Here is a 27,500-nt window from a genome sequence, read left to right as displayed (position 1 = left end):
GATCAGGGTAAAGGGTTGAATCTTGATAGATTCATCAAAGAGGTCCAGATAGGTGGAATGGGCATCTTGAGTCAGAGTTGGAGGCCTATAGCTAGCTATGATTTGAATAGGGGTCTTGTCAATTGTTAACTGCACCTGGAGTGTTTCCTGTGCATCATACTGTTTGACCAGCCTAGAGGTGTGTATGTCTTTTATATATATTGCAAATCCACCTCCTTTTGTTTTGCTGCCAACGGTTTGGGGTCTGAATGAATGATAGGATGAGTAACCTCATATAGCTGGGTGCTGTCTGTAGATTTGAACCAGGTTTCTGTGACTGCACAAATGTCAACTTCTTCTAGGGTTAAGAATGCTTGCAATGAGTGCAGTTTCATCTTTAGGCTCCTAGCGTTTAGCAGCATGACCTTTAATTTACGTTTTGATGAAATTTTCATGTTGGTAGTTTTGACCTCATGGCATTGCCTAAAAAGGCACTGTAGGAGAGTCAAGAGCCTTTGCCAGGAGCCTGATGCCCAAGGGAGACAGGTGCAGGCCATCTCTGGCAAGGCATCATGGTTTGTGAATCATCTCATCCCAGGCTGTCAGGTACTGGATCCCCCTGGAATGACAACAGAAACTAAGCCAATTAAGTCAATCATTTTCTGCTTGTATTGAGGCATCATTCTGGGTGACTGTAGAATGCTGCTTAAGGCTAGGGACATACCTGCCTGCGACACATACTCAGTGAGCTCGATCATGTCTCTCTTCATATTGTCCAGGGAGGTACAGCTCAAGTCATTCACAGCAACATGGACTATGACAGAGTTATAACAGTTGGAGATGAGGAATAAATTGAGCAAAAACTCTGCACTCACATTCTTACTCTTCTCTGAGACTAATTATGGTCACATCAACCCAGCAGCATTCCTGACTGCTAATGGTGTCTTTTCAATTGCTTAACTGGACATAGACAAGTAGTAGTTTCACTTCCTAAGTATACTGCAGCTGTTTAGAAGGAGACAAGCAGATTTTATGGATATGTGAAATTTTAGGCTAAACTATCAAGAATGTTTTGTTTCATTGTTATATCAGATAGCTTGTTTTAATGAAGAACAGGAATGCTAATATTACCATATCCTCTTTTATGTGAAGCCTTACCTTCATCATTAGATTGCAGCTTTGAACTATAGAAATACAGATTCTTCATCTACATCTTTTCAACAACAGGTTCTGTAATTTACTGTCATAATTTTCAATCTACACATTCAATAAAGCTATTTGTTTGGAGCTGATATTTAAACCTCAGTGGCTTACTGTAGGGAAATTATCTCCCAAGGTTCTGAAGTATAAAATCAGAAGTGATGAGCTGGTGGACAGCGCCTCGTTAGATATATTTTTTTTAGTTTTCTGTTTTTTTTATCATAGTACAGTTGAAGACAATAGCCTGAACTCAGGATGATCCCAGGCGCAAGTGTTAACTGCTGCAGTAAAAAGGGGCAGTTAACACGATCTCAAAAAAAAAGTGATGCAAAGATGCATTAGTCACAATGGAAAGACCTTGCTCATTATTTGCTAATTTTCATGCCTCTCTGAATCACTTGATGAGCACCTCAAGTACAGTCAACATTTTGCTGTTGTAATCACTACAGGTAGCCCATACATTGCATTGGTACAGGCATCCCCTCATTCACCCTCCCACACACACAACCATGGACATGTTCAAAACACACAGAAGCACACATAGACACACACATGCCTGCACATACTGAACACATACCCGTACCTCTCAACTGTCCCTGACTTTGCAGAGCAATCATACGTTCATAGGTTCTGTGATCTCTGTGTGTTTTTATCTGTGAGGATCTTAGAAGCCTAGCCATACATCCCCATGGTGATTTTTATCCCTTAAAATTTTAAGTATGAATAACCCTGTGGCATGCAGAAGAGCGATATATTGAGACATTTACTTGTTGCTCAAATGAGGGACATGGAGGATAAACTTGTTGAATTTGTAGCTTTGCATCCATTCATCAAAATCATGTTTAATAAAGAATGGGAAACAATTTGTTCTGGATGGGAATACAGTTCCATAGAAGCTTTTGTTTTAGTTTATTTTATTTTAAATTTGTAACTGGGGAGACATTTCCGTCTTAGCTCGGGAAAAACACAATCGATACATGACATTACATACACAGAGAATGAGACAATGCAGTATATACATATATTATATACAAAGGGAATATCATAGTTGGCTAAGGATACAGAGGCAATAGGTAAATGACATTATATACAGAGTGACTGAAAAATATATATTCATGTATTAAATATAGAGTGGCATCAGAGCTGGCATGCTGAAAGAATCACAGTCAAAATTAGAGTCAGAGCAAGGTTAGTAGACAGAAGAAAGGAACAAAGAGGGTAAGTTATATGACTAGAAAGATAGCAGTTTACATGTTTCCAGAGTCTTGTAATGTGCTTTTAGTTGTGAATGGAAAACAGGGTAAGAGAAATGATCTTTAAGAACAAAATGAGAGACTCCCATAGCTTAGGACCAAGGACTGAGGAAACATAGTCTGTACAGCAAAGACTATTTGGGGGGGGGGGTTGAGGACAGGGCATAATTGTTTAAGATGTCTAAGGTTGTATACTGATGCATCTCTGAATAATCTGGAAACTAGTGGAGAGAAGGTGTCATTCTTGATAACTGTGAATAGTTGAGAGGCTAGTAGAAAGTCAACATGTTGTTTCACAGATAGCCAGGTAACTTTTTTAATGATTTTACAGTGGTGTTCTTTTGTTGGAGCAACAGTGATGAATCTGCAAATGCCATTTGAAATGGACTGAATGATGGAGACATTTCTTTTAGAAGTGGCAGCAAATAGTGGGAGACAATAGTCTAGCTAAATTAATAAGATACCTTTACCTACAGCATTTATACAAGGTCTGGATAGAAAAAGGGAATACCCTATTAGTTCAGCATAGGAGAGAGAGTTGATTTTTTTGTGTGTGGTCCAAGTGGAGTTGGAAATTTAGGAAAGGGTCCAAACAATTCCCTATGTATTTGAATGAAGTGATATTTTCTGTTGAGTTTTGATTTTTAGACACCTGGAGATAGAAGCGGGATTTTGCCTAGTTCATAAGTTCATAGGTTCATAGATGTTTACTAGGCTAATGACCACAATGGGCTTTTTAAGCCTAGCCATGCATCCTAAATCTCTCATAAGTTTTCATACCCTTGATAAGTGTAATCATGGGCCTGGGAGATGAAACATTTACAGGTTACCTGTTTGCATTAGAGACATAGGTGCCAAACCAGGGATGAATTTCCGGTTTCCCATTCAATTGTCCAAGTTGCACTTGAATTGCTTTAGGGAGGAACTCTGCTTCACATGGATGGGGAGCCTGTTCCATAGATGGGGTATGCCCTGTTTTCTTTTAGTGAGGAACCTCTGTAGGCATTCCAGTTGTTAGATATGCCTGGTTAGGTACATACCAAAGGGTACATTATATTCAACGATAAGTCTGATGAATGCCGAATACAATGGCGCTTTTTGATGCATACCCAGACATAGTTGAAAGAATTGGCGCTAGACCTATATTTACACAAAAAAGAGCTAAATTCTACAAAAATCTTTTTCAAGGAAAATTAAATAAACCTAAACATCCCCCAAAGAGAAAAGGGATGGTCAGATGTTACAATTTGTAATATGTGTCAGTTTTTATAAATAGAATCAGAGGAACTAACAGTAGGGAGTAACAAAGTAAGAATTAAAGGTGTATTTACTTGTAAGTCAAAAAATGTGGTTTACTTAGCATTTTTGTAACATGTAAGTCATATTACTTAGGTATAACTATAAGAGAGCTTAATAGAAGAATTTATGAGCACAAATATGCAATACTAACTGGTGATGAAAGAAATGCTTTGAATAAGCACTATAAAGGTGGTTCCTGTAAGGTAGACTTCAAGTTTGTAGTGTTGGAATCACTGGGAAATACCCAGAATTTATTTAATATAGAAGAAGAACTAGGGTGGTTAGAATATTGTTGGCAAACAAAGATCAATGCTTGTTTTCCACCTAGTCTTACTAATAGAGAAGAGTCTGTGATGTATTTAAAAAGAAAAGGTTTGAAATATTAAGTTTAAAATGTTGAAAATGTTTTAAGTTACCAATGACATCATGTGATTTTCTTGTTCATCATGTGATATTGATCATGTGTTTTTATTTTATTGTATATAAGTAAGTTGTGTGTTTTTAAATTTCAGTCTGAAGAAGTCTCCATTTGTTGAAGGAGACAAAAGCACTAACTGAAAGGTGTTTTATTAAACTGCGTATACTTTTCTCCAGTTTGGTGACTTTTGGTTTTTGTTTCTGTGGATTTTGTCCTTTTGCTTTGTTTTTTCGGAATACAGTGGAGCAATGACTTCCTTGGACTTAGATGCCATTCCTTTGTTTATAAGTTGCGCAACATAGAATGATTTCCTCACCATTGTAGATACGTGATGATCAAAGGCTAAATTACTACCTATGTATGTCACTAAGTCCCTGACTACTGGGTCAACCCTAAGGGATGTGCTGTCAATATGATAGTTACCAAGGATGGATGATTTCCCAAAAGATACTATTATGCATTTCTTGGCATTTAGTTTTAGTCCATGGCTTTGACACCAGATATGTGTTTGTGTCTGTCCCTCCTGGAGATCATTTCTGTCAATGTGAGATTCAGTGGCAGCTCCTAATTTGCAATCATCTGCAAATTTAATCAGCCAGAGACCACTGACATTGGCCTTGACATCTGAGAAGTAAATGTCAAAAAGGAGTGGTCCAAGGACTGATCCCTGAGGGACTTCACTTGTGAATGCCCTCTTTGTAGAGGTGGACTCCCCAGTTCTAACTTCCTGGGTCCTGTCAGTGAGCCAGTTGGCTATCCACCAGGTGACATACAGGTTTGTAACTAACCTGTTGAGTTTGTCAACAATGTCTGAGTGGGGTATTGTGTCAAATGCCTTGGCCAGGTCAAGGTAGGCAGTGTGAAAAATGTTGCCCTCATCCATTGCTTTGGTGACCTTCTCAAAGATGTCCACCAGGCTGAGTAGGCATAATCTGCCCTTGACGAAACCAAAGTGGGTTGAGTCCAGGGTCTGGAGGTTTACTATATCTCTGTTGATCATTTCCATGATAATTCCTTCCATGGCTTTACATATAAGACTGGTGAGACTTATGGGTCTGTAGTTTCCAGGGTCTGTAGATGGTCCACCTTTGTATATAGGGATGTTTGTTTCCTTTCTCCATTCATGAGGCACAAAACCTGTTTGGAGACTACAGTTAAATAATAATTCCAGAGGCCCTGATAGGTCATTTCATGTTGTTTAGAAGGCATCCTGGGATATTGTCTGGGCCCATTGATGCAGTGTTCTTGGTCTTAGAGAGAGCGTTAAGGACCTATTCCTTACTGATAGTAGGAGGAGTTATATTTGATGATATTTCCTGAGGGAAGGTTGAGGGGGAGAGAAGAGTAAAGTTGGAGCTGAATTTATGAGCCAGGAGGTTTTCTATATCTTCTGGCTCAGTATAGGTGGCTCCATTTACAATGAGCTCTGCACACAATTGTGTTTTGCCTTGGAGGTTGCGGACATAGCTTAAAAATGCTTTGTGGTTGTCCTTGGCCTGGGAGGCCAAACTTACCTCAAATTTGACTTTGGTAGACTTTATTTGTCCTCTGAGTTGTTTGTTTAGTTTGATGAGAGTATTTTTTTCTTTCTGGGTACTGCACCTCCTAATTTTTGCCATGATTTTCTTCCTCCTGTTATATTTTGATTGTTATATTTTGTTGATTTTGTGATTTCACTAGGTTTTCTTGTTTTTTGAGTTAGTTCTGTACTTCTTCCTGGTGGGTACAGTTGCCTCTATGCAGCTATTAACATGCTTGTACATGGTTTCTATGAACATTTCTGCGTAGGCAGAAGTGTTCTTAGGGTTTATAAGGACTTGAACTTTTGCTAGGTTCTCACTTAATAGCAAGAGGTTAGCCTTAGAATAGTGGCTTAGAACAGTGCCAAAGATGATTCTTTTTGTTTTAGAGGACTTTAGTACTGATTGTTTATTATCTGTGATATATACCTGTTTCTCCAACATGTACTACTAAGATCCCTTGAGTGAGTGTTTACTCTTCCACTGGACTTATAGGATAGGGTCTCTTGAGGCTGTATATGTGGGGGAGATGTTGCCTCGTAGTAGCCCAGATGATACTGAAAAGAGTGAGAAGACTTTGAGATGGTCTACATATTTTTTTTTATATTTAGGCTCTTGGTTTTTTAGTGAGAAAGTATTGTGGTCACTCCAGTTGTGATAAGTGCTTGGATGGATAAACACCGAACAGAGCATTATATTCAATAATCTGCCTGGTGAAAGCTGAGTAGAGTGGAATAATTACATCCCAGAACCTGAATGCCATATGTTTGGATATAAGTGGTGCAATGAATATTGTAGATAAGTGCTGATCAATGGACAATTTATTGCTGGCACAGATTCCCAGATCCTTAACTATAGGATTAACTTTCGGGGTGATTTGTTACTGTGATAGTTACACAGAAGTTGTTAAATTTCTGAAGGATACGATTATACATTTCTTGGTGTTCAGTTTTAGTCCATGGTTTTGACACCAGCTATTTGTTGGGAAAGCCACTCTTGTAGGATGTAGGTGCCCTCTTTGGGTTTATGATAATACCAAGTGCACAGTTTTCTGCAGACTTGGACAGTCATAAACCCTTAGCATTTGCTTTGGCCTTCAAGAAGTTAATACCAAAGTGGAGTGGCTTGAGGACTGAACCCTGAGGTACCCCACTAATGACAGGTCTTTAAGAAGACAGAGCTCCCCACCCTAACTTCCTGCATTCTATTTGTGAGCTAAATTGTTATTCAACAAGTTACATAGGGATTTACATTTAGCTGGGAGAGTTTATCTGTGATACCTGAGTGTGGGATGGTATTGAACAGTTTTGTGAGGTCTAGATAAGGGGTCTATATCACATAGTCGAAGTCTTATAACTTTGAACACGTAATGTTTGAACCATTATGTTCAAAGTTACAAAACTTCGACTATGGATAAAAAAACAACAAAAACAATGGAAAACAAAATAAACTGTTTTTAAGCAGGAGGGCAAGTCCCCCTGCACCCCCCACACCCCCATTACTTAAATATACCAACTCCGATATCGCACCCCATTGAACAAAATGGAAACCTCCACTTATGGAGATTTCCATTCAAACACTTGAACTTTTACAAATTCGAACTTATGGTCTCGACCATATGAGGTTTGAACTTGTAAAAGTTTGACTACGTGATAGGAACCCCTAGATAAGTAGTATGTATGGATTTGCCCTTATCCATTGCTTTAGTAACCTTCTTGAAGAAGATGATTAGGTTAAGTGGACAGGATTTGCCCTTTAAGAAATCCAAACTGGCTGTGTCTTTATTTATTAATTCCATAATGATCCTTTCCATAGCCTTATAGATATAATTACATGCATTCATTCATGCCCCACCTTTGAGTAAGGGGTGACAGTTGCTATGTTCCACTCATTTGGCACAAAGCCTGTTTGGTGGTTGATACTGTAAAACCTCTGCAGGCGGTCTGACAAATTATGTTTCAAGCTAACCAGGAGGCAGCTTAGTATGTTATCCAGCCCCACAGAAATACTGTTCTTGGCTTTGGATTACACCTTGTGGACTTGTTCTTGGGAGATTTTTTTGATGGGAGTGTAGATGCAAGTATGCAATGTGAAAATATAAGAGGAGAGTTAAAATTTGAACTAAATTTGCATGTTTGTGGATTAGCTATGTCCTCTAGGTCTGAGTGCACAATATCCTTTACTATAACCTTGGCACAACACTGGGCATTGTTTCTGAGGTTTCTAACATAGTTAAAGATAGTTTTGCGATTATCCTTCACATGAGTGACTATTTTTTCTCCTATATGAAACTGTTTGATTTGATCAGGGTCTGGAGTTCTTAGTTTAGTAAGAACATTAAAGTCATCTCGAGAGCTAAATTTATTTATGTGTCGAGTGAGTTTTTTTTCTGTTATTATAAAGTCTATTTATATTATTTTTCCACCATAGGAGTTTATTTTTAAATTTGCATTGTACTTACTTCTGAGGGGAACAGGTGTGTAAGCAGTAAGGTTGTCAAGATGGAAGTGGCTTTTGAATTTGGCCAGCTCATCACTGAGTTTTAGTGAATTAACCTTGGCATAATCTCTGAATACAGAGGTACTGGAAGATACTTCCATCTTCAGTTTTAAGATGAATGTGACAGATTTTTGATCTGATTTGACCAAAGAGGAAGTTACAATTAGTGGGGTGTAAAGCTGTCTCATATCAGTAAGGAACAAGTCAAGAATTTTAGCACCCCTGCTTGAGGTATAGACTTACTGGTTCACAGACTTTGTACTAATAAAGTCTAGAAATTTCTGGGCACACGTGTTTGAGCATGTATAACTCTCCCAGTTAATAAAGGGGTATTTGAAGTCTCCTAGAAGAATGGTGTTTAGTATAATACTTATGAACTCTATACTGGTTAGGTATGAGGTATGATGGGGACATAGAGGAGTTTCATAGAGTTGGCTATGATATGATAATTGGCTTTATTAATAGTAAGTTGGACATGAAGGAGTTCAAGTCATTGTTTGTCTAAAGAGTCTGCAAGTGACATTTTACATTAGAATATGGAACCACAGATGGTTTTAATGCCTTCATCTAATGTTGTGGACCTGAACATATAGCAGGCTTTGAAATGCTGGACTGATGAATTATTATCATTACCCTTGGACCAGGTCTCTGTACTGATATGTTTTTTTTTTTTCCAGCGTAAGGAGTCCTTCTTGGGAATGGAATTTTTTGTTAAGGCTCCTAGATATGACCAGCAATACCATGTTGTTATCCAGATTCTGTTTTTTATGTTGGAAGCTTTAGAAGACTGATGTTGCCTATACAAGACTGGAGGTGGACAAGAGTTTAGCCGTTATATAAAAGCCTTGGGGAGATAGGATCAGGCCATACCTGGCAAAGCAGTTAAGACTGTTTACCATCTTCTCCCATGCTGATGTATATTTTACCAATTAAGAATGACATGAGGAGCTAAGCCAATTGTTGAAATCAGTAACTTTTGGTTTGCATTGCAGCATTATTCTTGGTGATAGCAGAATGCTACTCAAGACTAAATTCCTACCTGCTTCAGAAGCTTATGAGCTCCACTATGTCTGTCTTCATATAGACCAGTGAGGTATATCCCAAGTCATTTATATCCAAATACACTATGATTGCATCATATATGTAGTTGTGATGCAAGGACGTGGGTGCATGGGTGATGTAGCAAATCCTGGCACCTAAAAGGCAACTGGCTGTGACCTTGTCCAGCCTGGTGCATCAGTTTGTCCCTGTATGGAGTCACCTAAGTCTAGGATATTGGAATGTGTGGAGGCTTGCTTTATGGGCTTTTGAATTGAGTCATTGTGACTCTTAGATGAATATTTCATGGTGGGTGATGCCTGTGTTGCCTGCTTTTGAGACTGGTAAGGGTATTTGTTTTATAGGTTGCATTTAGAAGGCCTTTATCTTATTTGTATTATTTATTTGTTAACTGGGAAAGTGCGACTTGGAACAAAGCCAGTTTTTAGCAGAGACACGAGGAGAAACGTTCCAGACACATGCCTTCCTAACGTGGGAGGAAACCGGATTACCCGGAGGAAACTGACATGAATGCAGGGAGGACATGCAGACTCCATACAGGAAGGCACTCCAGCTGAGAATCGAACCAGAAAACCTCTTGCTGTGAGATAACAATGCTACCGCTGCACTACTGCATTTATGGTTTAGGTAGGTTGCTTTTAAGAAGCTCAGTATATGTAGGTCATGTGATTGGTCTGAACTGTGTGTGATTGGTTTAGTGTGGTGTTGTGTGATACTGACAACCTGCATATTATTTGTTATGGCTTTGTGTGAGACCTTTTCCTAATGTAACATTATATAACTACATCTCTAGCATGCTTTTGTCAATTTGTTTAAGTAAGAAGTGGCTGTCTATAAACAGCACTTTTATGCATGTGGATGTGTGTTAATATGAGACAATTATTACACTGTCTCAGGATGTCCATTTCAACCAAGCTGGCTACAGAGGCATTTGAAAATTGCATATCCATGGTTACACACACCAAAAGAGATGACTAATGTGGTGAAGATGAAAATATAACAAACAACAACCAAATCATTTCCAGTGGACGTCACACAGAAGAGGAATGTAATTTATTGGTTTATTTAGCGCTTTCGTCCAACTCAGGACTTCCTCAGAATAAATGCTACCATTTCAGACCTCTTTATATATAAATCAGACACTCAATAGTAATTCATTACATAATGAAATAATTATCAATTAAACAATCAAAACTAACCATCTTAAAAGCCCTTTACCTTATTACCTAAAAATCATTTAATATCAATTGTTTGGTTAATACCAGGGTATTTATCAGTTGCAGACTAAGCTTGCTCAACGTTTCTCTCCCTTCTAATATTTTTTTATAATTACCACCTTCACAGTCAATGAGTACTTAGTAATGTAAAGTAAAATTTCTTAAAGGAACCACATGTAATGTACCCTCTCTGGGCCAGTAATGAAGAAGCCTGAATCCTCACCACTGTCACTAGAGAGGGATGTTCACTTGTAACAAAAATATATACACCAATCATACCTCTCAACCTATTACACCAAAAAAACTGGACAAAAATATAAATAATGGGGGGGGGGGGGACAAAGGACCAAAAATAGGGATACTTTTTAAATGTTCATAGGTTAGTTTTAGGCTAATTGCCCTTCTGAGTCATTGTAAGCCAATCCAATTATCCCTTGTTAAACTCAAACCCTGCACCTTGTGTTTGTAAGGTAAACACCTTAACCATTAAGCCACCCTCCCAACCCTCTTTCAAATATAGAAAGTTGATAGAATAACAGCTTTTGCATTAGTGTGTTTTATGAAGGGAATGAAGTCTAAAACTCAAATGTATGTCATTATTTTCTGACTTCAACCCTCAATGATTTACCAATGATTTGCCAGAAAACCACAATTTTATGAGAAACAGACCAAAAATATGAGGCAAAAATCTGGACATTCCTCGGAAATCTGTGCAGTTGAGAGGTATGATTTCCACATGCAGCTCTCTGCTTCAAGAACAATTTCCCTTAAGAGCACAACACCACACAGGAAACACACTCAGTCCGGGGTCTGGGTTTCCTTCCAGGTCCCCAATAAGACTCCCCACTGGCACAGCTGTAGGGATGAGTCATCAGGAGGATAATGGAAATCTGATAAAGAACCAGTTGGCCAAGGTGTGCGAAGCCATAGGACTGGTGCATGCCAACCTAACTAAAGAGGACATGATTTCAGCCTTAGTTACAGCTCAAACAAACAACCAGGAGGATAAGCATTCTGGTGATGGGAATCTGCAGCCCTCAGAAACAGGACAGTTCACCTTTTCCTCAGAGGACTTAATAATCTGTCTGGAGTTAAAGAGACTTGAATTGTATATGAAACATCCAGAATTGGAATCAGAAGAGAGACTGCAGCATTTGGACGGTGAGGAAAATGAGAGACTGCAGCATTTGGAGGGTGAGGAAAATGCGAGACTGCAGCATTTGGAGGGTGAGGGAAATGAGAGACTGCAGCATTTGGAGGGTGAGGAAAATGAGAGACTGCAGCATTTGGAGGGTTAGGAAAATATGAAGTAGCATCAGCATGAGAGGGTGATGGTGACCCTTCGCCAGGGTCATGGAGGTCATGGCAAAGGGAATAACTGAACATCAGAAGCAATAAAGGTCAGTACATTTCTTCCACAGTTCACAGAGGGTGATAATTGTCATATGTTTGAAAGGGTATGTAAACTGTATAATGTTGACCAAGGGCTCTGGGTGCGGTTCCTGACCCCTTTACTCCATGGTAAAGCTGTAACTGATGTTTCTAAATTGTCTGATATTGATTGTTTAAACTATGAAAAAGTAAAGAAATGTTTAATGGAATGTTTTAAGTTAACACCTGAAGCTTACAGAAAAAGTTTCATGAGCATAAACGCAATGCCGATGAAAGTGTGTTTGATTATATTGCTGATTTAAGCACTTATTTTTATAGGCAGGTGAGTGGGTGTCAGGTCACAACTTTTGAAGGGCTGCAGAACTTTTGGTGAGGGTACAAGCCATTAGCACTTTGCCTGAGAACATCAGAATCTGGTTGACAGACCAAGAGTGTAACTCTGTAGATGAGCTGAGGAAAAAAGGGGATCATTACAAGCAGGGCACCACTGCACAGGAAGGGGATATCCAGTGCTGCACATGGATATAAGGGAACCCATGATGGGCAGCCTAAACCACCTGAAACAGAGTCCACCAGTAATAGGGGAAGCCACTAGTTCAGGTACATGGCCAGGATCAAGGGTTAAATGTTTTAAATGTAACCAGTGGGGCCATGTATCATATAGATGTCCATGGAGACAAGGTGGGGGACAAAAGGTGGTTGAGCCAGCAAGTTGGAATAACAGTATACCAGTGTTAAGCTGTCTGGAGACAACAGGGGTACCAAACTATCATCAGAGTTTATATCCAATCTTAGTGGTTGGAAAACAGGCCACTGCTAAGTTAGACACAGCCTCTGACATAACCATTGTGAAGCCTGCAGTGGTTAAAGAAGAACAGCACTTGCTTGAGAAGTCCACTCCAGTCAGAGCTTTAGGAGGGACCTCATTCCAAATGCCTTTGTCCAGGCCTCACCTTGACTGGGAGGGTGTAAAGGTAAGCAAGCAAGTAGGTGTGTTTGAGGATATCCCTGCAGATGCCTTGATAGGGAATGATTTTGATAATGCAGTACCTTGTATGCATCCAGTTACATGCAGTCAGGCTTAGAGACAGGCATGTGCATCTGGTAGCCTGATGGAGACCCAGACAAACCTCACACCTGAAGCCAGGGGTGGTAAGGTGGCTATTTCATGGAGGGAGCTACCTGTAGCAGTGAGCCTAAAGGTGAACCACAGCTGCTGGTAGGTACTGATGTTCCCTTGGACAGAGTGACTGCAAGGGTGGAAGTGAATGGTAGTACCCAGGCTGAAGGTGAGGCACTGCTGTCAGAGGGTACCAGACTTCCTGTGGAAGCGGAGCTAGGAAGAGTTACAAAGATAGAGCTCAGACATGGTCTTTGACCCCACACTGACAGGTTTGAGGAAGATAGCTAGGGAGATGCATGATTCTCAAGGAAATGGGGAGGCTGTATACTGGAACAAAGGGTTACTGTATTAAGAGTGGACCCCTGAGGGAGGGCTAGAGTGTGAGGTAATACAGCAGTTGGTAGTACCTCGAGCCTATGATCTGGCACTTCTAGCCATAGCCCGTGATATTCCTTTTGCAGGTCATATGGGCATAAAGTGTACTGCAGACCTTTTACTTGCCTGGGATTGCAAGGGATGTAACAGGGTACTGCAGAACCTGTGAGCAGTGCCAAAAAATAGGCAAGGCAGAAGACAGGGTCAAGGCTCCTTTAATGCCTTTGCATGTGATTGCGGTCAGAGGGTAGCTATGGATATTGTGAGGCCTCTGAGTACCCCAGGTTCCAGAGGGAAGACATATATCCTGGTGGTAGTAGAGTATGCTACTAGAGGGTCTATATTATAATGTGGACAAGTGAAAATGTCGACTCTGACTTGTTCTACACCAAAATGTCAAACTACAAGATTACCGAACGGCCAAATCACCGATTTCTTTCCAACGGAAAGAAATCAGTTGGCCGTTCTCTTACATCTGTCCTTTCCCTGACTGCAGTGCGGTCTTGGAGTTAGAATATTTAGTTGGGGGTGGTGGTGGGCACAGCCCCCCATGTTGGGGGTGTGGGGGGGCAAAGCCCCCCAGTTAAATATATTTATCTTTGTGTGGTGTTGGTGTTTGGCCAACCGATTTCTTTTCGTTGGAAAGAAATCGGTGATTTGGCCATTCGGTAATCTTGTAGTTCAACATTTTGGTGTCGAACAAGTCATAGTCGACATTTTCACTTGTCGACATTATAATATAGACCAGTTACTTGATACCCTCAGGCAGTGACTCTATCATCCATTGAGGCAATGAAGGTGGTAAATGCTTTGTTAGAGATTTTCAGCAAGGTAGATTTCTCAAGAGAAATGCTAACTGATAGAGCTACCAGTTTCATGTCAGACCTGCTGGCTTGTCTGTGGAAGCACTGTGGGGTGAAATACCTAAAAAACATCCCCTACCATCCCCAGACTAATGGTCTTGTGGAGAGGTTAAACTCTACACTAAAGACCATGCTACAGGCATTTACATACCAGTTTAAGAGAGAGTGGGACAAATACTTGCCCCCAAATGCTATTTGCATACAGAGAGGTAGCCTAGGTATCCACAGGTTTTTCACTCTTTGAGTTGCTGTATGGGTATAGGGTGAGGGGGCCTTTAGATTTGATTCATGATGAGTAGGATAGTGAATGTAAATCCCACAAGGAGTCTGTTGTGGCATATGGCCAGAACCTCAGAACAAGGCTTAGGGAGTTCATGGGCTTGGCCCAAGAGAACCTGACAGAAGCCCAACAGCAGAAAAAGGATTGGTATGACATGAATGCTCGAGCCAGAGATAATGCTGTTGGACAGCAGGTTATGGTTTTCACTCCTGTCAGACACAATAAGCTGCTGGCAGCTTGGGAGGGACCCTTCAAAGTGGTAAACAGGGTCAGTGATGTTAACTGATGGTAGAACTGCTAGGCAGGAGGCAAGGGCAAATATTGTACCATGTTAACATGATGAAACCTTACTACGATAGTGAGGCCCTTGTGCTAACTATTTGCAGTAGGAGGCAGGAGGCGTCTCAGGGGGAACAATGGCTACATTCAGCCAGACAGGAAAATGTCAAGTTACTACAGTGGAGAGTAGGTTTGCAGGCATATGACATGACAGTACAGCACTGTAATGGGGTCAGCAAGGCCAATGTAGATGGTTCTCAAGACAAGGTGTGGGTTAATGTATTCCAGACAGGCTCATTCCTCTCATGCATGAGGGCTTCTCTATAAATAGTCTTAAGGATGCCATCAACTTCTGGTTTTACTCATTCCTGATGTAAAAATTTGCTAATCTGACCATCCAAATCATTAATGTTAGCACTGAGGGTTTGCATCAAATGTTAATGTTCTATCAACATTTTAAGTAACTCAATCCCCATTTTATTAAAAAAGTATCCAATTGAATATAAAAACGATTGCTACTATCCAAGCCATTGAGGAATTTATAAACACTCAGTCCTTTAGGGACTATTTTTAAAGAGTTACATTCATGAAAATAAAAAAATACTCATACATCAAGCTTTGCTATTTGGACAGTTTCTTTTGATAGTTCTTAAGCAATTCTTGCACACTAATGTTATCATTGTTACTGTTAATATTTACAGTCCTCATATTAATGTGACCAAAACAATTTTCCAAACCCATGGTTTGAATATCCGAATTACCAGACAATCCCCAGCATGAGCCAGTAGATGCAAACCTTCATTAGCCACATTGCGTTCCCATGTTCATAGGTTCATAGGTGTGTACTAGGCTAATGGCCTTGGAGCCTTTACAAGCCTAGCCCATTGGATTACACTGGCACCGTGCCACCTGACATTAGTTCCCAGTGCCTCTGTCGAGTAGAGCCACTGGGGTGATCCCCAGGGTGAATATAGGTTCATAGGTGTGTACTAGCCTAATGGCCCTGTGGAAGGTATCTGAGAAGAAGCTACAGCAAAAATCAAATTAACTTGACCAGAAAACAAGGAGATAGAGAACTGCAAGTTCTTTATAATGCCTATAAGGTTTAGAATTGATAATTGGATATTCTATATGTCTGGTTGTGGAGATAGTGCTGGTCTCAATGCAGCTGCCCTCAGCTTGCAATTGATGATCATGTGCTCCTCCTCGCACCAGAAGTGAAAGAGTAGCACTAATCCCAAGCTGGTTCTGAGAAGTAGTATTAACCCAGATGTTACACTTGCTGTAATCTTCTCCTGGTAAATATCCTGGATAGAACCTACATCAGTTGGATGCAGCTAAGCTACACAAAGGCCCTCAGGAACACCTCACCAAAGCTGCAACCAGATCACTCTGTGAAATCCCATATACAGTGCCCAGTCAGAGTCCAGCAGGAATGAATGCCCATCTGTTCCATTACCCACCAGGAGCAAAACAGTAGCACTGATCCCAAGCTGGCTGTTAAGAAGCAATTTTCAGCCCTTCCAGTGATTGGTAAGCTCTAGGGAGGCTAAAAAATAATGCCCCTCTTCTCCTTCTCTCATCAAAAGTAAATCAGAAGCACCAATCCCAAGCTGATTCCTGAGAAGCAGTTTCTAAGCTCTCCACTAATTGGTACTCTAGTCCCAGTTGTTACAAATTTAAAAGTAAGGTGGAAAAAAGGGACTAATACTCTGAATATTACAGTGTGCATTACGTGAGTTGGATGATATGAAAGAAAGGCTGAATCTTTAAGAGTCTAAGGAGAAGGCCTTCCCAGTCTGATCTTTTAGTGTCCAGGATAATGAGATGGTGAGATGAGATAAGGCGGGGGCCGGGTGTAGCTTCCAGAGGCAAATTTATAGTTTAAGGCTGGGAACTCAAAAACGCACAACAAGGACTGGGTGGGTGTGTGTGTTAAAATTCCAGTGCAATCACACATTAGCCCTAATCTCATAGCACTTGCTGCTAAATATCCTAAATAAGAAATCCTACAACTCAGATCCTCCAAATAATTATCCAGATTTAATTCCTTTTCAGTCAGTGAACAGAAAAGGAATTTTTTTCTAACTGACCCTTGTCAAGAACTTTTAAACATATAAGGGAAAAAAGCTTTGAGTAAAACATAATAAAAAAGTCTTTAATATAATAAACTCAAAAATAAAATAAAAAAAACAATAAAGTATACAAACCCTTAAATGAAGAAATCAAATCCAACTCCATTACAGTCAGATCACAGCAGTAGCCTCACAGCATTTCCAGTTAAATAAGAATGTAGCTTAATATCCTAAATAAGAAATCATACTTCTCAGCTCCTCCCATCCATTAGCTAGATTTAATTATTTTTCAATCACTGAATGGAAAAGGTATTTTTTCTAACACCAGCCAATAACTTTTAAAACTTCAGAAAAAAAAACATTAAGGTCTGCTATCACGTTGGATTTCCCCAGGATATGCATTGCTATCAGAAAACGTTTGGAGGAGGTCGCCTACTGCCATACTCTCAGAGCCTCTCGACAAGGGGTGTAAGATCTGGTTCCTCCTTGTTTGTTTATGTACCATATAACTGACATGTTGTCTGTCTGAATTGCAATAGTTCCTGGTGGAAGAGAATCCTGGAATGCTTGCAATGCTAAAAGCATTGCTCTCATCTCTAGGACATTGATGTGCAAATGGACCTCATGATCTTGCCAATTGCCCTGGAATGTCTAGCCCAGATAATGTTCCCCCCACCCAGTCTGGGAAGCACCTGTGGTCACTCTGGCTAAAGGTTGTGGAAGAACAAATGATCAACCTAAGGTCACGAGACAAGTGAAGCCACCAACAAATGTCTTTCCTGCAAAATTCTGTTATTAGGATCTGGTGTGACATGGGCAGTTCCTGCATGGACCACTGAGTGAACAGCAGCCACTGTAGAATTCTCATGTGCAGTCGCACCAATGGGATCAAATTTATTGGTGCTGCCATGGTCCCTAATACTTTCAGTTCTTGCTTGAACCTTCCTTTTGAACAGTAGACTGATCATCTTATTCTGAAGGCTTGTACTCTTTCTGGGGGAAGCTTTGTTATCATTTTTGAGCTATCTAAGTCTGCTCCTATAAAAATGATATGTTGAGATGGCAATAAGGCAGACTTTTTATAACTTATTGTGATTCCTAAATGAGAAAAGAGTTCTATGTGGTGTCTCTCACTTTTATTAGTAGATGCTCGGTGGTGGCGGTTAGGAGCCAGTCATTTAGGTACGGAAACACTCAGAATCATAGGTGCCTCAAGTGAGCTGTGATTACTGCCATATATTTGATGAACACTATTCAGTCTGCTGAGATCCAGAATGAGTCTCCAGTCCCCTGTCTTCTTTGGAACTAAAAAGAACATTGAGTAAGTTCTGGATTTTATTTAGTCTGCGAGGACTGTTTGGATGACTCTTTTTGTAGCAAATTCTGTACTTCTAGAGTTGCCTGTTCCCTTTGACTGGGTGGAACATCTGGGATGTTTTTCATGTTTGGGAAGGGAAAAGAAAAAGGTATAGAGTAACCTCTGGATATGATGCTTTGTACCCATTTGTCTTTTGCTATATTTAGCCAGGCTTCTGGGTACAAAGATAAATGACCCCTGACTGCCTTCAGAGGCTAGCAGGCAGGTCTACTTTCAGAAGCACTGTAAGGCTTGCCAAGGAAGGATTCTATCTCACCCTGGTTCTGTGGTCCCCCTCTGCTGCGTGACTGGCATCTTCCATTATTGCTTCCCCTTCTAGCCCTGAAGAATAACCACATGTGTCTTGAAAATCTCTCTGGGATTTTTGGAACCACATTTTACCCCCCCCTTTTGATCTTTTGGATAAGGTCTAGGAGGTAGAGAAAAACAGACTCCTATGCCAGAGAGAGTCTTTCCTTCTTGCTCACACCTGGTTAGTGTGTCTTTGACTTTAGGCCCAAATAATGATGAGCCATCGAAGGGGGCAATAACAAAGAAAGACTTAAAGGGCTCTGCAAAGTTACACAAGTGAATCCAGGAATGCCTCCTCAGGGAAATTCCTGAACCCACTGCCCTACTTGCTCCATCAGCTGCATAGCAGATGAGTTTCATGGAGGAGTTTACCATTGAATTTAAGGTGGAGAGCTGGGAGGAAACTTTATCTGATACCCCCACATCTACAAAACCTTGGAGAGTATCTCCTAGCTCCTTCAGGAGATCTCTCTGTAATCTGGTAAAATGGGTGAGATAATTCAGGGACCTGAGTGTAAAAGTCACTGAAGAAAGAAAAGATGTGCTTTCCATATCTGTCCATTGTCCAAGACTCTTTGTTTGGAGGATGGACAGACAAGGATGTGTCCAACAGTTCCTTTTTTGTGGCCTCTGCCACCGCCATAGCATCTGCTGGGATACCTTTTGTTAGTAAGGTTTTATCCTTGGGGGATGTAATATATTTATTTGGTCTCCAAGGGATGGGCTTCACTGAATCTGGAGTCTCCCATGCCTTTCGACAAACTTGGTCCATGAGTTTGTTAAAAGGCGGAGACACCCAAGTGGCTGAAGGGTGAGACACAGTGGCTTTCAAGTAGATGGTCTCCTCTTCAGAAGTGTTAATGGGCTTCCAGCCACCTCTCTACTTAAGTATCTCTAGGATGTCTGCAAAGGAGACATCTTCAGATGGTGACTGTGGGGACCCTTCTGAGTCATCGAGGTCTGTGACAGATGTGATGGACTCCTCTGGGGAGACAAAATGCTTCCTCTTGCATAATCTCTTCCAAGGGACCTCTTCAGAAGGGTATTCTGGAGAGGTTTCAGAAGAGATGGGTTCACCCGATGGGGTGTCCTGAGGCCGTGGATCTCTGCTTCTGTGTGGATGCGGTTGTGCTGAGATGGACACTGGTGCCTTTGGGGGAGGAATGACTGGATCTGAGAGTGGAGGTCCCTGTGGAGACAATGCTCTCCTCATTGCCTCAAAGGCCCCTTGCCCATGATCTGAGGAAGGTCCTGGCTCTGAAGAAACAGAAGACATCCAAAGCACCAAAGGGGTTGGCTCTGAAGCTGATGTAGGAGCCAAGCTCACCTGTGCCAAAGCTCCAAGTGGCAAGTTTGGATCCGACAAATGTCCGATCCAACTGTCCTCCCTGCACCCGACCAGAGACCATCAGCTCCTAGACTCCTTGAACTCAGGCAGCACAGATGAAGTCAGAGCAGTATTCATTGCTGAAGATCCTGGAACAGGTCTCAGTTCCGACGGTTCCATTACTATCAGCTCCATGCATTCTGGCTCTGAAGCCCCGAATCTGGATGGAGGAAGAATCAATGGTGACAAAGCAGGTGCAGTGAGTTCTGAAACCCTGTGGGTTGGCTCTGATAACAGTTTGGCTAGCACCAGTGTCCTCAAATATCTCTGCACCATGTGATGCACATCGTCATCAGAAAGGATCCTGGATGATCGAGAGGAGGGAGCAGAGGATCTAGCAGCCTTTAGGATCAGAGACCTTAGGGTTGGAGAAACAGGTTCCATTTCTGGGGACCAGCTCTAAACCTGAAATACCAATGGCTCAGATATAGGAGGAGCCAAGGTATATAGTTTCTCGGGCCCAACAGATTTCAGTTCCGAAGCAGAAATCTTTGGTAATTTTTTGGAAGGTTCAGATTGATCTGAAGAAGTCGAAGAGGATCTTTTGCCAGATCTGTCAGTTTTGTGAGAGGGGGAAGAGGTCTGTTTTTTTGGGCTCTGACCTACTTCTAGTACCTCAGAAAATAAAGTTTTCAACAATCTTTTAAGAATCAGTTTGTTCTTTCTCTCAAGAAGAACCCTGGAACTGAATGAGTGACAAACAGAGCCAGACTCTTGCAAATGTACTGCTCCAACGCAGTAGACACACACTGTATGACCATCTGTTATAGATATTTTTTGCATGCACTTTTTAAACTCCGAGGGTTTGGTATCCTTTGATTGCTTAGACATATTGCAGAACTCAACACCACACTATAAAAGGTAAACACAGTTCAACACCACAACAATACATATATATATATATATATATATATATATATATATATATATATATATATATATACAATCTCTAATTTAAACTAAGTATCAAACTATCAAAACTACTGCTCACAGATAAACAGCAATGAAAATGAACAGTCAACAAAGTTTAAGAAAGGAGATAAACTAGGTTATTAACTATTTTTTAAACAAAGAGAAGTGAAATATTATTTTACTATGAAGAAAATAAGCTATTAAAGAAGAAACACTTAGCCACTGCCAGTTGAAGCACTGGATCTGTTTTAGCGGCAGATGAGATCTGGGGAATTCCCTAGAGCATCATGGGATAGAGTGTATGCCACGAGCTACTTGAAGACCTCAAGCTTTTGTAAATGGCTGAGTCAGACCCAAGGGTGGGTTCTGAATCCAACCAGTACAGAATGAAGGCGAGATAGGACAAAAATCACATACATTTTTAAAAATAAAATTAACAGCAGTATAATAAGAATAAAAATTCAAAAGGCAATGGAAGTATCCAAAACTTAAATGAAAAGTCCAATTTGAAATCCAATGCAGTCATACCATGAGCCCACATAGCATGTCCATGATATTGCCTCTTATAGTTGTTATCCCTCATCACAGATGATATCAGTTAGTCAATAGTGTCAGGCATTAAGAGTTTCATACTTCTTAGTGTTCATTTAGGGTGTTTTCCTGTTAAATCTCTTGTTCTGTTACGTTTCTAAGTTAGATAAAATAATACTGTAATCTCAGTAATAGTGTCAGGCATTAAGAGTTTCATACTTCTTAGTGTTCATTTAGGGTGTTTTCCTGTTAAATCTCTTGTTCTGTTACGTTTCTAAGTTAGATAAAATAATACTGTAATCTCAGTATCTTGTTTCCTCCTTCAAAGAATTAGGTTCATAGGTAGGTACTAGGCTATCTGCCCGAGGGCATTTATAAGCCTAGCCAGATTGTGTCAGCTTTCGCCGCCCCATTGATTAATTAACTGAGCCTCTGTCAAGAAGAGCCAATGAAGTGATCCCAGGGGTGCATTTTCTGTTACCCATCCACTTGTCAAGGTTTCTCTTGAAGAGTGTTAGTGAGGGGCTCTGCCTAATGTAGTTAGGAATTTTGTTCCAAAGCATGGGGAGTCTCTGTAACAGGAATCTATCCCTCCAGCATGTTCTATTTATTGTTGTGGTGAGGTTTAGCTCACTAGAGCGAGTGGCTCACAGTGACTTGGATTTCTTTAGGTGGAGTATGTCCATCAATTCTGAGTTGTACATGGCTTTGTAAGACAGGCAGAGATCACCTCTGAGCAAGCGATATGCCACTGAGTGCAGCTGGAGTTTTGCCAGTCAGGCTGCATAGGACATATGTTTGAGGCCAGTAATCCTCTTGGTGAGGTACTTTTGTGGTCTTTCCAGCTGTTGGAAGTGTCTTGTGAGGTACATCCCAAATGGAGTATTGTACTCTATGATGGGTCTGATGAGTGATGAGTAGAGGGGCACTATAACCTCCTTATTTCTAGATGTGAACCCTTTAGTAATTAGATGGGCTACATAGAAGGATTTATTAACTACTTTGACAATATGATTGTCAAAGGAGAGCTTACTATCTACCTAGGTCCCCAGATCTCTTATTACCTCTTCTGTATATTAAGGGGACTGTCACCTATGTGGTAATTCATGGGTGTTTTGTTTTTCCCAAACAGGATGACTATGCATTTCTTGGCAATTAGCTTGAGACTATGACTTTGACACCAGGTGTCCGTCTCAGTAAAGCCCTTTTGGAGAATGTCCGTGTCAGCTGGACACCAGGTGTTCATCTCAGTAAGGCCCTTTTGGAGAATGTCCGTGTCAGCTGGATAGTCAATTATGGCTCCCAGTTTGCAGTCATCAGTGAACTTGGTTAGCCATAGTCCTCCTGTGTTTGCCTCTACTTCTAAGAAGTATATGCCAAACAGTAGGGTTCCCAGGACCGAGCCTTGTGAGAGACCACTTGTGACTGGTTTAGAGTCTGACCTGGATCCCACTATTCTTACCATGTGAGTTCTGTCTGTAAGCAGCTGGCAACCCATTTTGTGATGTAGAGGTTTATGTTCAGGCTGGTGAGTTTTTCTATAATTCCCAAGTGGGGAATGGTGTCAAAAGCCTTGGCGAGATCAAGGTAGGCTGTGTGAACCACCTTCCCCTCATCTATGGTCTTGGTGACTGTCTTGAAGAAGTCAACCAGGTTTAGTAGGCATGATCTGCCCTTAAAGCCAAACTGGGTCGGGTCAAGTGTTTGGAGGTTCCCAATGTCTTTGTTAATGAGTTACATGATGATGCGATCCGTAGCCTTGCAGACCATGCTAGTCAGGCTTATGGGGTGATAGTTACCAGGGTCAGTTGTGGCCCCTCCTTTGTGGAGTGGAATAACCATTGCTGTGTGCCATTCTATGGGCACGTAGCCTGTGGAGAGGCTGAGGTTGAACAGTGTGTTTAGGTGAGGGGTTAGTTCATTCTGTAGTTCGTGCAAGATGCAGCCTGGGACACCCTCTGGCCCCATTGATGCTGTGCTTTTGGCTTTTGAAAGGGCTATTTTCACTTGTGCATTTGTGATTTCCAGGACACTACACTTTTCTAGCATTGTTGTGGGCCCTTTTGGGGGTGAGAGGGGGGGTGACATTTGCACTGAATCTATCTGCCAGGATTTTGGCAATATCAGTAGGTTCAGTATATTTTGTGGTATTTTGTACTAGCTGAGAGCATATCTGTGAGTTGCCACTTAGATTCGTGACATAACTAAAGAAGACTTTGTGGTTATATATCCAATCCTTGGCTATTTTTCTTTCGAAGCTAGCCTTGGATGATTTTATGGGGGACCTGAGTTTCTTACTGATACTGATCAGGGATGTCTTTCCTTCTTGGGATTTGTTTTTTTTCTGAACTAGTTTCCTCCTTCTATTGTATAGCCTGTTTATTGCAGGGGTCCACCAGACTGGTTTCCTTTACTTAGGGGAGTGAGTCTTGTTTTTGCTAGGGATGGCACGATCCATGCATCCTTGTAGGTGCTCATAGAGTGCATTTATAAAGGTTCCTGCATCTTGGACACTGTTATCCTTTAGCGTAGGGGCTGTGAAACTTACCACCTCTGTCTTAAGTAAGGTGAAGTTTGCTTTAGAAAAGTTTTTCACTGTGGTTTCCTTGGTTGGGGGTGGTGGTGTGGTGTGGACATCCAGAGTGATTAGTTTATGGTCTGATCTAACCAGTGACGGGCTGACCTCTGGTGCGGAACACCTGTCACCCATGTTGGTGATGACCAGGTCCAATATGTTTTCACCTCTGGTAGGGGAGTTTACCAGCTGATCCAGGGCATTTGAGTTGATAAATTCCAGAAAGCGCTGGACCTGGGAGTTTGTACTCGAGTAGTTTTCCCCGTTAACGGTAGGGTAATTCAAATTGCCCAATATCAGGGTGTTTGGTAGGACCTTCATGTTTTCCAGTGTCTCCAGAAAGGTGGAGTGGTGGTCCTGGGTCATGGAGAGTGATCTGTAGAAGGCCACAATTTGCATTGCAGATTTGCCAGATGTTAGTTGCACATGGATGATCTCAGAGGTATCATGCTGTGGCACTAACCTGGAGGTGTAGGTATCCTTGATGAATATGAATACACCCCCTCCTTTTGTGTTTCGGTCCATGTTCTGTAGCCAAAATGTGTGGTATGAGTCGTAGCCCGGTATTGCTGGGGTGCTCTGTGGAGCCTTGAACCAGGTTTCAGTTACTGCACAGATGTCTACGTTCTCCATATTGGGGAGTGCTTCGAGCGCATGCATTTTGAAATTTAAACTCCTGGCATTGAGTAGCATAACCCCCATTTTTTTATTTGTGCTGTTTACAGGGGTGGGTTTGACTTTTGAGCCTTGCCTAAAAAAAGGCACTATGGGGCAGCAAGAGCCTTGGCCAGTATTCAAAAGCCTACGGGTGACAGTTGCAAGCCATCTCTTGCGAAGCAACGAGGCTTGTCGAGCATGCCATCCCAGGCTGATAGACACTGGATCCTCTTTGAATGACACCAGAAGCTTAGCCAATTGTTAAAATTGATAATTTTTTCTTTATACTGCGGTATCATTCTTGGTGAGGGCAGGATGCTACTCAGGGTCAGGGTCATACCCGCCTGGGCTACATGATCAGAGAACTCTTCCATATCTCTTTTCATGTAGTCCAGGGATGTATGTCTCAGGTCATTCACACCAACATGAACAATGACAGTCGTATTTGTACTTGTTCTGAAGTGACCTGAGTGCTTGTGTTATGTGGTGGATTCTGGCTCCTGACAGGCAGCTAACAGTAACCTTCTCCTTGTCCAGCCTAGTGAGTGGGATGTCACTGTGCCTGACTATAGAGTCACCTATTACTAGTGTGTTAGGTATGGTATTTCGCCTTAAGGGCTGTGATTGTGCTACACACTGATTTTGTATTTTATGTGTTATCTGGCTTGTGACGGGAGGTGCAGGTTTTTTGGGTGCCTGCTTTGGAGGTCTCTGATGCTTTTGCAGGTTTTTATTTAGAGCATCCGAGTATGATTTTGTGTATTTATGTGTATTTTTTGCTAGTGCTGGTTTTGTATGTCTATGTGAGGCTGGAGGTGTGGTGCAAGTGTTAACCTTCTCCTTATGACTGCCTGTTCCAGTCTTGGGTGGAGAGAGCTTAGCCTCCAATTTAGCTATATAATTGCATCTCTCGCATATGTTAATGTTTTGTGGTAGGAGGAGAGGGTTGTCTGTGTACATGAGGCAGTTGTAACGTTGCCAGAGGATACCCAGGTTCACCAGCTGGACTGGAGAGTATACCTGAAATTGCCCTTTGGTCATGCCTGAATAGTAGGGTGAGCTGCTTAGTCGCTTGGTTGGTGATGGGTGAATAATGAGCCTTGCCCTGCTGGGCAATCAAGTGTCGGGGTATATTAGTGCTTGCTATTAGGTCTGAGCAAGTGCTGGACTGTAGGATGCTTTTCAAGTGCTTAGGTCGAGAGTTAGACTACTTACTGCAATTACAACCCTTTATTATTAGTGTTAGTGTAAGTGCAGTTGAAAGATATGGAAACACACACACACACACACACACACACACACACACACACACACACACACACACACACACACAAATTCATATTAAGATATTTAAATATGTATACACAGACACACACACACACACACACACACGCGCGCACAAACTCATGCTCAAAGACATTTCCATATGCACACATACACACACACACACACACACACACACACACACACACACACACACAGTCACACACACACACACACACACACACACACACACACACACACACACACACACACACACACACACACATCTCCAAGGAATGACCATTCATGCCATTACAGACAAGCAAATTTGCTCTCACACACAAACGCACATCACCTTCGCCATTGCCTCTCTGCTAAACTTGTTCAGGCAGGGGGGTTGTATACAGAGACATCCGCAAGCATACATTGCAGCAATTAGATAATTGATAAGTGGAGGGGTAGCAAATTCCTTGTAATAAAGTGTGGATTCTTAAATTTCTGTCTTTTTTAAGGCAGCATAAGTTGTACGTGGGAATGCTCCCTGCTCCTGGCTGCTATCCAAAGCGCTAAAAGCATTTGTCACATATCTGAGGCAAATAGATCATAATTAACACTTTTTTTTGTTCAAAATCTTATGTTGCTACCACAAGTATTTAGACCTTCCCACTATTATTTTGTCTAAGCATTCTGACTGCTTGAGGTAGGGGACTGACTGACCTAACAGTGATTTAAGCTGGGGAGAGCAGCAGTCTGAATGCAAACAAATGATACTTAACAGATATTTTATGTTTTTGTTTGCGCTTATGGTATGGCTTTTTTTTTTTTTGGTAAATTAGCTGCAGCTGTTTTGTCAGACTGCTATAAAGTCAAGTAGTTAATTTAATAACTTAATATATATGTAGCAGGTTACTGGTATGGTCTCTTTTGTAGGCTTATTTGTGTATGTATCTTTATTAACTTTGCTATATTACATTTAAATTTTTCCTAGGCTTTTCGTACTGTCACACTACATGGATACCACAGCATGACAGCAGTCTTTTATCTGCTTTAAGTAAACTACTGCAACAAGACAAGGACAACTTTATTACTATTGCCAATTTAACATTGGCTTCAAAATTGTAATTATAGCATTTCTTTGCTTATTGTTTCAGTTTTTTAGTACAGTGTCAGTGTACTGCTATGGAACACCATGCCACCATCTTGATGTAAGTTATATCACAGCCACACCTTTTGTTTAGTACTGTGACAATGTAATGTTCAAAAGGCATGAAAAGTCAGATGGGGACTCAGAAAATATTAAAAATAACAATAGGAACAGTGTGATTTTGAATGTAACTGTCCATCTTGCTCCCATATATGTGTAATGACTTGTATCTAGGTAATAAATGCCTTTGAAACCAAATAATGCAACTCATCTGTTAGATACCTTTTTACATACAAATATTTTTAAGGTGAAGCCTCTGACACCACTTTCCTTCTCTGTTTCAAGAATTTGGCTTTATAAGTTATTAACAAACTGACTGTGATTGTAATTAATGTAGCTTTGTGTATGTGTGTGTGTGTGTGTGTGTGTGTGTGTGTGTGTGTGTGTGTGTGTGTGTGTGTGTGTGTTAGTGTGCGTACATGTGATTGTGTTCACGTGCATGTGCACATGTGCATGTGTCTGACTGGCAGA

Source organism: Protopterus annectens, chromosome 1.part1 (assembly GCF_019279795.1).
Source record: "Protopterus annectens isolate FY-2018-M chromosome 1.part1, PAN1.0, whole genome shotgun sequence".
NCBI lineage: Eukaryota > Metazoa > Chordata > Ceratodontiformes > Protopteridae > Protopterus > Protopterus annectens.
The sequence above is the reverse complement of the archived record's forward strand: the minus strand, read 5'-3'. Positions refer to the sequence as shown.